Here is a 17,354-nt window from a genome sequence, read left to right as displayed (position 1 = left end):
ATACTTTATGTGACAGGGCATTGCGAGCTCAAATTTCCATATTGTATTTACTGATATTTTGCTTTTCGTGTCTCCAAGGGCCTCCCCTAGCCATAACCCTCGATACATGTCCTACTTAGACTCAAACTAATCACTTAGGTGATGCATGGTGTTCCAACCTCCCAGGCCCAGTCTAGTTCTCAGCCTTCCATGTCCAGAGTGGGGCCATTAAATTATCAGTAGCAGGAGGATTAAGTTCTTTTCAGAAAGAAGTCTCCCAAACCAGTCTTGGCTGAAAGCAGAATAAAGAGTATTTCACCAGTTCTACACCTAGGGGTTTGGGAGTAAGGACCCCTTGCTTTTGTTTCAAAAATAAAACAGGACCTAGAATGTGATAAGGTGGCTATCATTTTGTTCCTGAGTCCCATTCTTCATCCCCCAATACTCTAAACTCTGCCTTGTTCTCACCAGCCCTCTTCTAAGCAGAAGAGCCCTGAATTCCAGGCCGATGGCTGGGCTTTACTTCATGGGGTCTCCACTGTAGGGAGCCATTTCTCATGCTGTGGAAATGTAGCTCAGCCTGCACGTAGAAAACCAGTGGGAAGTGAGTCAGCACACAGGACCATGCCCACAGAGAGGATTTCCTGTGGGGAATCAGGCCTGCATTGTACCTAGGCCACTTTGAGGCTGGCTTTTGCTAAAATTCCCGCAGCCTGAATTGAGGCAGAAAGTGCTTACTGTAACTTCCTGAAGTCTGTGCTAAGCCTTCCAAGTATGGAGTGTGACTGGTTCAACCACTTTTCCCCTTGGTCTACAATATTCTTCTCTTTGAAATAATTAGCAGCATTCTTTCCTCTGTTATCTGTAAAAGGTGGTCCCCTGCAGTGAACCTGTGCATAGTAAATGAGGATTACCCTCCACGGAATATACCCAGAAAAGCAATAAAAGCCTGTCCAGGCAGGGGCCAGGGCCCTCTCTCTCTCAGAGAGCATCCATGCCATCCTTTTTTCTCCACAGGACTTCTATTGTCCATGTGTATTTGTTCATTAGCAGCCACAACATACTCGGATCCTGCAGGCCAGGATCTGCCTCACTCCAAGATGACAGCTGCCTGGGATTTTGAATCCCTGCCTCCCTCTATGTTAGAGCACCTTTTGCTACATTGCCTTGGGCCCCACCTTCCTTGAATCCTGACCCTGAGCAACATTGCCATATGTAAATGTATTTAGACATTCTTCCTGGCCAGCCAGATGGGGTTATGTACCTGTATTAACAGGTGAATTAATTCTTTTAGTTCTAATCCTAACTGAGTGGGAGGACATAGGTATAATATTTTACCAGGTCCCCTACTCCATGACTAGCACTGATGAATCCTGAGATAAGACCCAACAAATGAGATAACCAGAGCACCTTCCTTACTCAGTGTTAAACAGATTCCTGGAATTTCTGTCCACTCAAACATGACCTCAGCTGCTCTGATGTGCCCTAACCCTGCCTTGAGTTCTAAGACAGTCTGCCCTTTTCTTTAGTGAGCAGCTGAGAAAAAGAGGCTGTCTGTGGACAGAGATGTTAACCTGAACTTGGTTATGTTGGATCTATCACTTTATACTCTTTCTGTGATCCATACTTTTAAAGCTGTACATTTAATCTCAGAGAGGCTGATGGAATCCTTGTTCATGCCCACAGGAAAACATTTCATGGAAAATGGCATTAGACAGAAAATAATAGCGGAGCTCATGTCTGATAAACTAGAAATGACACCTCTGATAACATGCCTGCATGTTATGCTTTTCTAAAACACTGCCAATTGCACAACAAGGAAAAAATTTACCTCATGAAAAGTTGGCCACTTCTTAGAAAATAATTTCAGACTATAATAAGTGGAAAAAAGGATAATAATTTCATTACATTGCTAAGTTCTCAACCTATTCTGATATATTAAAATGTGAATTTCAGCAATGATTAAAATTCATTTATTTTTGTTTAGGAAAATAAAAAAAGATGAGGAGGGCAAAGAGATCTTGCTGTTTGAGGAAGACATCCTTAGATACAAATATTTAATGTCAATCCTTCACTCAGCCACAAACTACTATAAGAGCAGATACATCCTCCTTGGTTATGTCTGAGGAAGGACAGGTGAGGAACCACAGAACATTAGCAGAGAAGTGTATCAGCTACTGGAGGAAGGAAGTAATCATAAAATAGAAGCAAAACATACTAATATACAGTGAATTTTTAAATAACAGCAACTCATTCCTCCATGAGATTATTTGGTTTCTGCTTCACACTTGGTGTGACATCATGACAGCACCTCTGGCCTTCGGGAATTACGAGGAGAGAAGAGGTTTTCTTTTCTCAAAACCTTTGTTTCTCCTTTCTCTCTGTGCATTGGTGGCCAAACTACTCAAGCCATATATGATAGGAAAACACTTTAATCTTATGGCAATTGGCTCTTATATTTTAGATTCATGGTGGAAAAATATATATATATAAACCCTCCTCCTCTGAAACATAAAAAAAGAGTTTTCTTTCCTGCACAGAGTCCCAAATACTTTACCACTAAATAGGGGACTTCAGGAAACAGGGCACCAGAGGCTGAGGTTGCCTGTCTGTAGATTATGAAGGCAACATTCTGTGTGCTATGGTCTGAGGGGTTTAGGAAAGTGTTCTTTTCTAACTGCTCCATTTACTATCCTGACTCCTTGCCTGAAATTTTGTCATCGAAGTGCCAGAAACTGAGTATTTTCTCTCCACAAGTGTCTGCAACACTAAAAGGAGCATAACCCCCAAAACAGATTAAGGCTTTCCTATTCTGTTATGAATGAAGACTTCTAGATGCATTCGCGTGTAGTGCATGGGAAAGCAGGAAGTGGTATCCTGCTGAAATGAAACAGAGAGTACATCCATTTTGGTGTTGGGAGAACAAGGGTTGAGGATGAATAACTTTGCAGACCACCCAAAAGGTGGAGTGAGAGCTTCCCGGCATGCAATGAAGCATAAAAAAGAGTGACTGTGAAATCACCTAGAAAAATAGAAACATCAAAAGAGAAATAGATAGGGCCTCAAAGACTATAAAGGGGGCCATCCCCTCTCTGTGTTCTGTGATCTTAAAACTCTTCCTTTCTCTCCATTCATGGGTTATTATTGGTCAACTTTATTTTCTTGTTCCCACAGCCTAATGTAATATACAGCAGGTCCTTGAATACTGTTGTTTTGTTCACCATCGTTTCATTATAATATTGACAAGGTGCTGTAGAAACTTAACTCTTATTTATATCAGTTTATGGTAATTTTTTTTTATTATATGCCATTTCACTTAAAGTCCGAGAACCTATTGACAATTTAAGTGGGGACAAGCACATCTCATTAGTGCCCCCACTCTGTTCCCAAACCTACCTAGGCATGCCATCCTCCATCAACCGTGACAAAGCAGCACAGATTTGCTGAAATGTCATTTATTTTCTGTGTGGTTTACCTTCTGTGCAACTCTGCCTTCCCGTGGGGAGTTACATATGATATTATGTACTGAACAGAAATAAGTAAGGTAAACATTAATAATTATTACCACCTTCCCACTGGGAGTTATATATTTTATTATGTATTATGTTTTTAATGAAAATGAACAAGGCAAACCTTAGCTATGACTTAATGTTTATACTTTGCATAGAATACAACATATTTCAAAAATGGTGTCCAGGGGCAAAAAATGAATGAAATAAGATGAGAGTCAGTTAATAAAAAGGTGGTAAACCACTAACCTAGAACCTCCTACTGATTTTTAAACATAAGTTTTTTTAAACATAAAAAGATCTGAGCCCCAGCTAGTGTGGCTCAGTTGGTTGGAGTGGCCTCCCTTAACCAAAGTTTGCAGGTTTGATTTCTGGTCAGGGACACGCCTGCATTGTAGTTCCATACATGTTGATCCCATCCTGTCCCATCATCCCCATCCCATTGTCCCCAACCCACTGGGGATGATCCCTGGTCCAGGCCCATGTGATTCCCTGTTCTGGGCTTATGGGCAAGAGGCATCCAGTAGATGCTTCTCTCGTATGGAGGTTTCCCTTTCTCCCTTCCCCTCTCTCTAAAAGCAATGAAAAAATGTGCTCTAGTGAAGATAAAAAATTTTTTAAAGGTCTGTATTTATTTTCTAGCCTTAAATAACAAAACACACAGACTATATGAAACCAGTGTTTTTTCAGACATTAGACAACCAATCAAGGACCATGGTCCTTGAGGAATAGAAAACAACAAGGTGAGCCCTATTATTGCTCCCACCTTACTGTCTTGATATTCTCAAGTTTGTAGCACAGGGAGAGGAAATCCAGGTGGTAACCAGTGGACCCCTTCAGGTGAAGAGTACAAGACAGCTGGAGTTCACAAGACTGAGTGTGGAGAGGAGAGGACTGCAAAGAGATGAAACCCTGAAGATCTGCAGAGGAAACCTGTTGAACGGTCAGAAAAGTACTAATCACTGCATTTATGTGAAGATACTACGCAAAGCCAGAGGTGGGGAAAACATTAAAAAAGATTAGAGGGGATAGTACCTAATACTCAAACAGGGCCAGGAACAATGTTCACACCAGCTAGACGGAAAAAAACCCTCAAAATACATAATCTCCAAAATCATCAAAAACAAAAATATATAAAGAAGACTCAAATGATACTATAAACTAAGTAGATGCAAGATAAATCTATGGTACACTTAACCCAACAATAACAATACATATTTTTCTCCAGTGCACATGGAACATTGTCCAACATAAACCATATGTTAGGCCATGAAACGAACTTCAAATTTAAAAAAATTAAATCATACAAAATATGTTTTCAGCCATAATGGAATTAAATTGGAAATCAATAATAGGACAGAATGTGGGAAATTCACAATATGTGAAAATTAAACAACAGTAACCAACTCACTATTGAAAAGAAATTATAAGGAGAAATTTTAAAAAATACTTTGAGAAGAATGAAAATGAAAACGCAACATGCCAAAGCTTATGGGATACTGCTAAAGCAGTACTCAAAGGGAAATCACACCTATAAACACCTACAATAAAAAAAGGGAAAAATCTCAAATTGATAACTGAGCTACCTTAAGAAACTAAGAAGAGCATACTGATTTAAAGAAAACAGAAGGATTTAAAGAATAAAGATTAGATTGGAAATTAATGAAATAGTGTATAGAAACAATACCAAAAAAATCAACACAACTAAAATAAAATTGTTTGTAAAGATCAATAAAACTGAGAACACTCTAGGGGATTCGCTACAAAAAAGAAGAGAGAAGATTCAAATTATTAGTCATAAATGAAAGAGTACATTATTACCAATCTTAGAGAAATTAGAAAAAAGAATTATAAGAAAATACCATAAGTAACTTATGTCAAAAATTAGTTAACTGATGAAATAATACATTGCAAGAAACATCTTATAAAATCTTACTCAAAAAAGAAATAAATATCTGAAGAATTTTAACACTCGAAGAATTGTGGTATAAAAATTAATATACTTTCCCACTCTTGCCACTTGTATTAGGTAGAAACAAAAGAAAAAAAAGAAGAAAAAAAACAAAAACAAAGGCAAGGCATTCAAATCAGAAAATGAGAAAATAAGTAAAGTTGTCTCGTTTTGCTAGTGACATGATTTTATATACAGAAAACCTTAATGAATCCATCAAAAACTGTTAGGACTGATAAATATTCAGTGAATTTGAAGTATATAAAATCAACATAAAAATCAGTTGTATTTCTATGCGCTCACTAACAATAAGCTATCTGAAAAATTAAGAGTCCAATTTACAATAGACTCAAAAACAATAAAATACTTAGGAATAAACTTAACCAAGGAGGTGAAAGATTTGTACACTGAAAACTATAAAATACTGATGAAAGAAATTGAAGAAGACAAATAAATATAATGATATGCCATAATCATGGATTGGAAAAATTAATATTTTGAAAAATATCCATGTTACCCAAAGTCATCTAACAGTTCAAGCAATCTCCACCAAAATTCCCATGATATTTTTCACAGAAATAGGAAAAAATATTAAAATATGTATGGAAACACCAAGGACCCCAAACAGCCAAAGCGATCTTGGGGAAGAAGAACAAAGCTGGAGTCACCACACTGCCAATTGCAAAATATACTATGAAGCTATAGGAAGTAAAACAGTATGATATTAGCATAAACACAGACTCACAGACCAATGTAACAAAATAGAATGCCCAGGGGAAAAAAGGCATGCATTTATGGTCGACTGATATTCAGTAAAGTTGCTAAGAGCATACAATGGAAAATAATAGTCTATTCAATAATTTGTGCTGAGAAAACTAGATATTCATGCGTAGAAGTATGAAGTTAGACCCTTATCTCTCACCATATACCAGGTCCAGCAGAAGTAAGGCTTGCTTCAGTGTGGTTGGTAGGGTAATAGTATGGATATAGTAATTTATAGTTTTAATTTGAACATTTTACCTAAAATGTCATATGGAACGCTTGAGTGTGATATTGTTGTTACAGAATTACATGCTTATAGTTTTGTAATAAAAATGGAGTGTTGTGCTGGAACTTGTATAAAATATCAACTTAAAATGGATTAACAACTTATATATGAAATCTGAACTATAAGATGAGTTAAACAAAACATAGAGGAAAAGCCCCAGGACAATGATTTTTTAGAAGCATTTTTTTCACATGTCTGAACTCCATCTGTACATTTTCTGTGGAGAAAAGTCTCTTCACATTCTCTGCCATTTTTTATCACATTATCTTTAATAATGAATTGTATGAGTTCATAATCTATCACTTTGACTTTAAAATTTCTCTTGACAACTGAGAAAAGAGATTATGGATGTTTGTGTTGTACAATCTGATATATGAGATGGCAGGTCTTATCTGAGGAATTTAGGTACCCAATTATCCAGAAAATAATATTTATTTCACAAGAAAAGCCACAAATGATACACTAAAGTCATTTTGGTAAGGACCTAATTGCCTTTAACATGTTTAATTATTAATATTTAAAAAATGTACATATGTACATAGAATATTTTAATAACTTCCCAGGCATCCCGCAACCAGCTTATGTATGGTCAGTTTATAGCCACTGTACTTGCATTTATAATTCTACTCACTCTCCCTGTTCCTCTTATATTGGAAAGCCAACCCCAGACTCACTGTACCATTTCATCTGTCCACACAGGTATCTCTAAAGACAAAACTCTCTTTTTTTTTTCAATGTATGGTTGCCTTTCATGCGTCCCCTGCTGGGAATTGGCCTGCAGGGAACTGGCCTGCAACCCAGGCATGTGCCCTGACTGGGAATCGAACCGCGATTGTCTGCTTTGCAGGCCCACGCTCAATCCACTGAGCTACAACAGCCAGGGCTCTTTTTTTTTTCAAGGCAACAGAGTATTTTAGTTTCAGCAGTCAAATTGCTACCACATGGATTATGTAATTGTAAGTATATTTTTTATCTCTCGCCTCACTTATTTTTTTAAATTTTATTTAGTTATTTTTTAAGTACAGTTTTTTGTCTATTTCTCCCATCCCAGCCCCCAAGACAAAACTTTTGTAAATCATTATAATACTTTCATCACGAACACAGTTAAGAGTAGTTGGTCGATGTTAATAATATCCAATTAATTTTCTCAAAAGCGTAGGAAATTTTTAAACACTTTTTCTTCAATCAGGATCCAAGTGACGTTGCCGCATTGTCGCTGGTAGGCGTGTCTCCTAAGCGCCTTGTCTCTCCTAGGCTCCCCCTCCAGTTCTCCTCTGTGTGTTTGCTAAAGAAACCAGGTGGTTAAGCTTGCAGAGTTTCACAGAGACTGACTTTTGTGAATTGTATGTCTTTGATGTACTTGAACAGTGTTTATATTTTCTGTGAAGTGATAGATGGGTCTGGATACCTGACTGAATTCTGGTGTTATTTTTTTCTTGGGACAGGGCCACTTTAGAGGTGGTAATATGCTGTTCTATCAGGAGGCACATGATATCTGGTTATTTTCCTTTTTATCATGTTAACAGCTGATGATACTTAGTAATAAGTGGTGATACTCTATTCTGTCATTCCTTCATCATTTGGTAGCTGAATATTTTTAAAGGGGACTGTCTCATGTCATCTTTGGTCCCCCACAGTCTGTGCCCTTCAAGAAGACTATTCTTGGTTGTCTCCAAACTAACGTTTGAGATAAAGGGTGTGCTGTTTAAGAACAGGGAAGTCAGCTCAGTCCACACTTAAAAACTCACCTAACATAGCGGCATTGGGTCTTACCAAGCTGAGAGCTTCCCCTTCACAGAGCAACTGCATGTTTTATCCTGGTCATGTATTGAACAGCCCTTCCTGTGGGACACTGCACTCTGGCTCCTGTCCACTAGACCTGAACAACCTCCACCTACCCTCCAGTGATTAAAACCCCACTCCCAGCTGGAGGGTGTGTGTCCTCACAATGACCACACAGTGGCTCTGCTTGTCAGCTGCCATCTGCATTTCCAGAAATGCATTTCTGCATTTCTAGCTTGTTTTCTGGGCCCAAAGGAAAAAGGACCACACACTGCCAACTCAAACAGTCCAAACCCTCTCTCTGCTCTGGGGCCAGAAGTCCCAAGTTAAGGTGACAGCAGGCTGCCCTGTTCCCAGAGATTCCAGGGGGACCTTCATCTCCTCTCTGGCTTCTGGTGCTTCAGGTGTCCCTGGGCTTATGGTTGTGTCACCTTAAACTCTTCCTCCATCTTCAAGGGCCACGCCACCCCCTTTTGACTTCCTCCCTGTGTCTCTTCTAACAGCACCCTCATTATCTAACATCAGATAATCTAGGATGACCTTGTGGCAAGGTCCCTAATAATATCTTCAGAGACCTATAGGAGACTGGTTTGTCTTGGCCTGACAAATGTGACTCAGCTCTGTATGGAAAACCCATAGAAGCGAAGTGGTAGGCAGGAGCCAGACCTTCACACCAAGTTTTTCGTGGGAATCAGGCCTAGAAAATGCATACAGATTGTTATAGATTGCTCTTGCTAAACTCCATCACCCTGGTCTAAAACAACAAATGTGTTGTCTGTCTTCAAAGTAATTTCCAAAGCCTGTGTGAGTTCTCCCAAAGACAGAGCTAATGAGCTCATCTCCATTCCCCTTTGCATGTTATTTTCATTTTCTTGATTATACCTAAAATGTAGACAATAATATTCTATGTAATAGACAATAAATCTTTCTATGATGTAAGACCCCAGGAAAACAATAAAAGCCTGTCTAGGGAAGGGTTGGGGTGCTCCCCTCTTGAGGAAGTGGCTGAGACACCCAAAGGCACTCTCTCCTTGAGAGAGTAATCGTGCCTGTTCCCTTTTCCTACACAAGATTGTTGTTGCCTGTGCATTGATTGTCTTCAGCCACAACAGTTGAACTGTGCTGGACAGGGTCTGCAACAGAGACCCATCTCTACATGAAGACCCGTTCTGAGGTGCTCCTGGACTGTCACTCAGCACAGTTGCTCCCCTGGCTTCCTGGGGTGGTCATCTCAGCCCAGCAGCCCTGCAGGTCCACCAGGAGACACCTTCAAGTCTCTGGATGCCTTCTCTGGCTTCCTGAGCAGGTTTTGTGCCATCCAGTTGGGAGCCTGAAGAACAGCCCAGCACCAAGTGGCTCAGCTGGCAGCCACAGGAGAAGAGCTCCTTGCCAGCCCTCCACTGAAACAGCCAAAGGTTTAAAATTTACCAAGGCTGATTTTAAGGATATTGCCATTAGAGTAGTTCCTTTAAAACTTCCTAAAAAATGCTGGAACATTACCTTAAAAGTCACTTACACTCATGAACTTACCAACATTACTAGTAAACAGAGGCAATAACATTGTACCAAGTCCATTTTGAATTTGTTTTCTTGTTTGAGTAACACAGAGGTTAGAACACCTTGAATGAATTTTAAAATATGGCTCCTGAACTGAGTAAATGCACCATTCTTTTTTTGAAGTGCCTGTTGGACCAGTCTACTCCCAAGCTCCGTGTCAACAGGCATCATGGTCACAGGGACTGTGGAAGAATGTCTGCTTCTCCCTCATTGAGAAGCAGCTGAGCTCCCCACTGGGAACCAGAAACAAGTTGATCCTGGTTCAACCCTGAGGGCTGCTGACGTTCACTTGGTCCAGCACAGAATCACCTCCTGTTTAGGTTCAGGAAGTGGGTTTGGCAGGAGGGAGCCCTCACCCTGGACAGACTGCCCCTCACTGAGCCCCTTCATAAGGATGGTGGTGGGGATGGCACACTCTGGGCCTCCTGCCTTCTGGGAGGGTGCCATGGGACTCCTGGGATGGCACATTTTAGCTGCTGCCATGCAGTGAGTTCAGGAGTGGGTTTTCCATGGCTGACTCTGCAGCCGTGATCAGAATCTTGGAGAGGGCCTCCTGGGTGGGCATTCAGCCGACACTGACATCTGGGCTTCTGTAGGACAAAGGAACCCTCCCTGAGTGTCCAGGAAGGAGGGTGCAGAGGGGCCCCCTGAGCCCTTGGCACAATGGCACAGAGCTGGCCTTATTGACAATGGGGACCAGTCAGGGGTCTTGGAACACCTTGCCAGGAGGTGGGGCCAGCCTCTGGGGGGAACCCTCATTCCCCCTTGAGCTGCAAAATATCTTACCTGAAGCCAAGCCTTAGTTTTCATTAACACCTCCATACAAAGTGCTTCAGCTGTGTCTGATGTCAAAATCCAAGTGCACTTAATGGTGCCAAGTACTTTCTAATCACTCTGCTAAGAGTTGCTGGCTTTGGAGCTCTCCCCTGCCTTCCACAGGGAGGGGAGCCAGGGAGCCCAGTGATCCCACAAGGGCTCTGCCCTAAGCCAGTGCTGAGAGGAGGTCACAGATGGGGCTGGGTGTCCTCGGACTATTAGTGACTGTGGATTCGTGGTGAAGGGCCAGGGTCTGACCTGCCTGGGTCAGGGTTCTCCTCCTTGGAATCAAGCAAGGACTTCAAATGCATCCTTCTGTGTCTCTGCTGCCAGAGTGAAGTTGGGTCCCACTGCCTGAAGGGGACAGGAAGTCACTCTGGAAAGGAGCCCTCAGGAGGTCTGGGAGGTCCACCCCACCCCCTAGTCAGAGGGCAGTCTGGCTTCCCTCACTCTGTGGGTCTCTGTTGGCATCAGGTTGAAACTGGCCTCATAAGGTGAGTTGAGAAGTTTCCCTTCCTCTTCCATTTTCTGAGTTTGTGTACAGTTGTTATCTTAATGAATTGGTAGAATTCAGCAGTGTAGTCATGAAAGGCCTGAGGTTTTCTATTTGTATTATTTAGTTTTGGTCATTTGTATAAATTAACTGGGAATATAACTACTTTTGTAAGTAAAAAAGCATTTTCAACCCTGGAAGATTTAGAATGCACTTTAAACTGTTTAATGACCCAAATCCCCCTGTTACATTAGAAAGACATCTGAGCATCTTTGCTATTTATGCTTTGGAATGAAGAGAACTTGTCTTCCTGGGGGGTGGGGTGGAGATGGTTAGAGAAGGTTGCGTTTTGAAGCTCTGCCCAAACTTAAGTGATAAGCTTGAACTTGTTAACCACCCTTAGTATCAAAATGGGCATAATGAAGACCTGTTGTAGATAACCCATAGAGGGATTAAACATGATGAAGGATGACAGGCGTCTGGCAGAGGGGCAGCACCATGGTCACGGCGAGGCAGGAGCTTGATAAAGGGATGAGGTGAACATGGGATGCTCCCTGTCACTTTGTTTTTCTTTCATTTTCCATCCACCACTGTTCCCTTTGAGTAGCATTCCTGGGAACGCCATTAGTGCTTACAACCACTCAATCCAATAGTGTGAATTTTCCCCACCCTCATTTACTGGGGGGCGGGGGGCTTAGACCCTATACTCAATATTTTGAGGACAATATTTACACTGCTTAGACCCTACATTTACTTCTCAGCTCTGTATTTGAGTCTCATGCCCTGCTGCCCTGAGTTAATGAGGAGTCCAGTAACATGATGGTGTAAATGGCAAAGGATTAGAGCCCAGGCAGATTTGGTGGCCTGAGCCCTGCAGGATGATGGGGCAGGAGGAAGAAAAGACACATAGCAGCAGGAAGGGGCCTTGCTCTTGGACAGAGATCAGAACAGGCTATGAAAGGATTCATCATCCACAAGGCTCATTGGTATTTTTTTTCCTTTGAAACTGGGAAGCCAACAGTTTCTGGAACATCATTTGAGTGTGAGTGTTCCTGACTTTATTGCACAAGGGGAGGAAGTCCCAGGAGAAGGGAGCACAGGTGAGGGAGGTCACCCAGAGAAGGCTCAGGAAAACAGTGAGACACATCTGAACAAGAAGGGGTAGGAAGGGTGCTGCCATGGGCTTCTGTGGGCCAGGACAGAACAAGGCCAGCAGAGGTGCTGGCTTAGCAGGCAAGAGATTTATAGGATTACCCAGATAATGGTGGGGAGGTGGGTCATGGTGTGGTAAGTTAACAAACTTACCAAGGAGTTGGCGAACTGGGGTTCTCATTCCTTTCCCATGTGGGGAGAGCAGAGTAAGCAATAATTCTCTGAATTAAGAAGGAAGTTGTTTTCACTGGGCATATCTACCACTCAATGGAAGCCAATTATTAGTTGATTTGGAGCACTGGTATGTCCAGGTGTCTTGGGTCCTGGGAAATGACCTCACTCTGGGGACAGCACCTGTCCTACCAACCCTTGTGACACTTGTACCTTTGTTTTCACTTTTTGTAATCAACCAGGAATGAGATTTCTGGTTTATTGAAAAATGGGTATTTCAGCTTTTGAGAAACTGCCATATTAAGAATGTCAATTACTCTCACTAGGAATTTACATTTACATTCTCACTAGGAATATGTGGACTTCCAGTTCATCCACATCTGAAGCACCTGGTGTCGGTAATCATTTTGGTCAGAGCTGTTCCACTGCATGTACAATGGTAACTACTGTGGTTTTACTTTGTGATTATCAAATGAATGTCCAATGATCTGAGCATCCTTTTCTGTGCTATTTGCCTATGCATTTGTAGATTTTAGTGAAGCATTTGTTCAAATCTTATACCCATTTCAAAAATTATGTTGTTTTTCTTTATTATTAAATTTTGAAAGTACTCTATATGTTCTGTATACAAGAATATTTTGCTAATATGTTGATCCAGTCTGACTTATGTTTTTTATGTTTTGTAAAGGAAACATTTTACAGCAAATGATTTTAATTTTGATGAAGTACTATTTTCTATTTTTCATTTAATGTCTGTGCCATTGGCAAATGGGACCGCACTATTCTTTCATTTCTCTACGTGTGGAACACCTAGGGGAGAGCTGAATCTCTAATAGGAAAGTGTTATTTCCCAGAAGGCCTAGTCCCAAGCAGATGGTCCTCATAATGGGATGGATGGGTAGCTGGAGGTAGGTGGTCTGGAACCCCTGAAGGAACTCACTCTTGTTAGTGGGGGTGCCATGCCCAGAATGGGCACTTTGTCCACACAGGGAGACAGTGGGTGTGCTCATGGGTAGTCCATTTTGATTGTGCACATTTCAACCCAGAAGGAAACAGAAAGTGCCACATTTCTTGACAGGCAGGTGTATTTGGTCCCAAGGTTTTTTTAACTGATCTAATCTCCCAAGAGACAGCATTTGAACTAGATAATATACATTTTTCCCTTTTGCACATGTTTCAAAAAAGTGGGTGAAAATAACACTTGGTTTTTATTAAAAGAGATGAGTGCAGCCCCTGCTGAGAGGGGAGGTACGAGATGAGGCCGTAGAGCACCTTAGGGCAGGGGAGGGTAATTCATTTTCTTTATCCTAAAGAATCCATTTAGATTCCATAGCCCTGTGTAGTGCCTGGGAGAGCTGGTGCAGCTTGTGATAGCCCTTTGGCAGCACCTGGGAGACCTCCATGCAACCTGTGAGAGAACCCAGCAGTGCTGGCCAGAGCCTGCCACAACACAATGGGGAGCCTGGCCCAGCACCTGAGATAGGCCTACACGATGCCAGTGTGAGCTCCGAGCAGTGCTGGGAAGAGCCCCATGAAACACCTTGGGGAGTCTTGAGCAGCACCTGGGAGAGTCCTGCGCAGAGCCTGGGAGTGCTCTGAGCAGGGTCTGGAGGAAACCTACACAATATCTCAGGAAGCCCTGAAAAGCATTAGCATGGGCCCCCTGCAACACCTGTGGGAGACCTGCACCGTGCCTGGGAGACCCCCAAGCAATGCCTGGGAGAGCCCCAGCAGGGGGAGAGCCCTGCACAGCACCGTAGAAAGCCCTGAGCAGCACCAGCATGAACCCCATGTGTGGAGGCAACTTTCCTCACAAGTCCCCCCAGCTGCCACGAATGAGAGTAATCATTTCTGAGACATGATGTGATCTGTTTGGGGAGGAGAGGTGGCCATTTTCCCAGAGGAAAAAGGAAGTGAGCAGTGGCCAGTTTCTCAGGACAAAAGTTTTCTCAGGGGAAAAAGGCATTGAGCCCCCTCCTCTAGAGACTTTTATTGGCTTGTAATACACAGGAATACGGGGCAGCAAGGATCAAACAGTAGATAGCATTTCAAAGAAATCTGAGGGCTTACTATGAGTCAGAGTTTGTCAGGAACAGAGTTTTAGGGTTTCCTTCTCAAACCCTTAACATATGAATGAAAGCACTTTTAGCAGAGCAGATTTCACAGGTTTATCAGGAAGTCTTTGTGGTGCCAGATTTTCCCCCAGGACATGCTGTAGCAAGGAAAGGAGCTGCACTCCTCCCCAACAGGTATTCAGGCTTAAGGGGATTAGAGCCAGGAAACACTTCTCCCCAGAGAACATGGGGACTTCGGCTTTGTCAAAGCCGGGGGGCTAGAACCCATTGCTCTTTCTTGCAGCCCCCCAAGTCCTTCCATGAAGGCCTCCCAAGTGATCGAGTCTGGCTTAGGTTGCCCTCCTGCTGTGAGGGGTCTTACCCGTCATTGACTTCCGACCAAGCTTTGGGGGCAGGGAGAGGAAACTGAGGCAGCATCTGCTACCAGAGACAGGCTTTGTCTCCTGAGGCCCTTATTCCAAAGGTCGTTCCTTGCCCTTAGCCACAAGGGGTTGAGATGCAAGTCCTAGAACCAGGCAGAGTAGTCTACAACAACCCCTTTTTTGTTTGTTCAATCAGTTGAAGTTGTTAGGCCTGTGAAATCTACTATTTGCTGTTCTTGAATGCTATTACAGGAAAATAACTTCCAAATACAGCATAAAGCACAAACAAGGATTAAAATGAGGCATGTGAGGGTTGTCATAACCCAAACTCCTAAATTCAGTCAGTTAAAAAAATGATACAAATGCATGGAAAAAACAAAAATAACAGGTCTGTTTATATTTCAAATTTTGGGAGAATTAGCACAGACTTCAGAAAGTTATTTTAAAGATATGCAGCAAGGGCTAGTATCTGAACTCAGGGTGAGAGTTTAGTAAAAGTAAGTTAGAAAGCATCATTAAATTCAATAAACAACCAGAGGGTCCAATGACCCACATTCTCAGATTAAGTCCATCAAACCAATATTTGGAGTTCAGCATGGAGGGTTTGAAAAACCTCCTGCTTGGTTAAATGTTGAATGTCCTGCAGCATCAGTTTTGTCCCTTTAAGTTGATAGAAAAAGTCCCTCTTAGGTGATGTTGAATACCACTCCAGGGGTGTTACACACAGCTTGGAGAAATCTGGATCAGGAGACTCTAATGGGTGGAGATGCGTCGCCATCAGGGAAGCCTTTTCTGTGGTATGGCTTCACCCTCATCACCTGCAGTTCCAAAGGTCATTCTGGAAAGCAAACACAAGCACACCCTCTTCCCCAAGTTAAAGGTTAAAATCTGGGGGTAAGATGGCTTAGAATTCTGTCTGAAAATGTTTTACAATTGGAAAACAAAATGACTCACTGTAATTTACAAAACTATAGGTAAACATGGCCAATAAAATCAAATTTGGGAAGCCCATGAAGGATCAGCATGAGCCCCATGCGATACCCGGGGAGACCTACCAAAACATGAGAGAGCCCCCAGCAGGGCCTGGAGGAGCCCTGCACAACCCCTCAGGAGGCCCCATGTAGCATCATCATGAGCCCCATAAAACACCTATGGGAGACCTGCACAATGCCTGGGAGAGCCCTGTGCAAAGTCTGGGAGAGCCCCCAGCATGGCCTGCAGGAGCCCTGCACAACACCTCAGGAAACCTATGAAGCATCAGCATGAGCCCCATGCAATACCTGGGGGAGACCTGCACGGCCCTGGGAGAGTCCAAAGCAATGCCTGGGAGAGCCTGCAGGAGGGAAAGTAGGAGCCCTGAGAAATGCCTCAGAGAGCCGCAGGCAGCATCACCATGAGCCTCATGAAACACCTGGGGGAGACCTGTACAGTGCCTTGGAGAGAACTGCACAAAGCCTGGGAGAGCCCCCAGCAGGGCCTGGAAGAGCCCTGCAAAACATGTCAGGAGACCCCCTGTAGCATCAGCATGAGCCCCATACAATACCTGGGGGAGACCAGAATAGTGCCTTATAGAGCCCTGGACAGAACCTGGGAGAGCCCCCAGCAAGGTCTAGAAAAGCCCTGCAAAACACCTAGGAAGCCCCATGTAGCATCAGCATGAGCCCCAGGCAACACCTGGGGGAGACCTTCACTGTGCCTGGGAGAGCCTCAAGCAATGCCTGGGAGAGCTCCCAGCAGGGCCTGGAGGAGCCCTAAAAAGCACCTCAGGAAGCCTCGTGTAGCATCACCATGAGCCCCATACAACACTTGGGGGAGACCTGCACAGTGCCTTGAGAGCCCTGCACAGAGCCAGGAGTGCCCAAAGCAGGGCCTGGAGGAACCCTGCACGACACCTCTGAGGACACATGCAGCATCAGCAAGAGCCCCATGAAACACTGGGGGAGACCGCCACAGCGCCTGTGAGAGCACCAAGCAGTTCCTGGGAGAGCCCCCAGCAGGGCCTGGACGAGCCCTGTGTAATACCTCAGAAAGACCAGTGTAGCATCAGCATGAGCCCCATGCAACCGGCGGGGAGAACTGCACAGTGCCAGGTAGAGCCAAAAACAGTGCCTGGGAGAGCCCCCAACTAGTCCTGGAAGAGCCCTGCACAGTACCTCAAGAAGCCCCAAGCAGCGTCAGGATGAGCCCTAAGTTATGAATGGGGGTGAATTGCAAAGCTCCTGGGAGAGCCCCGCCCAGACCCTGGGAGAGCCCCAAGAAAAAACTGGAGGAGCTTGAAATGGAAAAATGCAGAAGGACCACAAACGGGGAGACCGTGCCTGGGAGAGCCCCCAGCAGGGACTGGAAGAGCACTGTATAATACCTCAGAAAGCCTTGGGTAGCATCAGCATGAGCTCCACACAACACACTGGGGAGACATGCACCTTGCCTGGGAGAGCACTGGGCTCAGCCAGGGATAT

This window comes from Artibeus jamaicensis, unplaced genomic scaffold, assembly GCF_021234435.1.
Source record: "Artibeus jamaicensis isolate MK-2021 breed Jamaican fruit bat unplaced genomic scaffold, CSHL_Jam_final contig_482, whole genome shotgun sequence".
Taxonomy (NCBI): domain Eukaryota; kingdom Metazoa; phylum Chordata; class Mammalia; order Chiroptera; family Phyllostomidae; genus Artibeus; species Artibeus jamaicensis.
Note: the sequence above shows the minus strand (reverse complement) of the source record.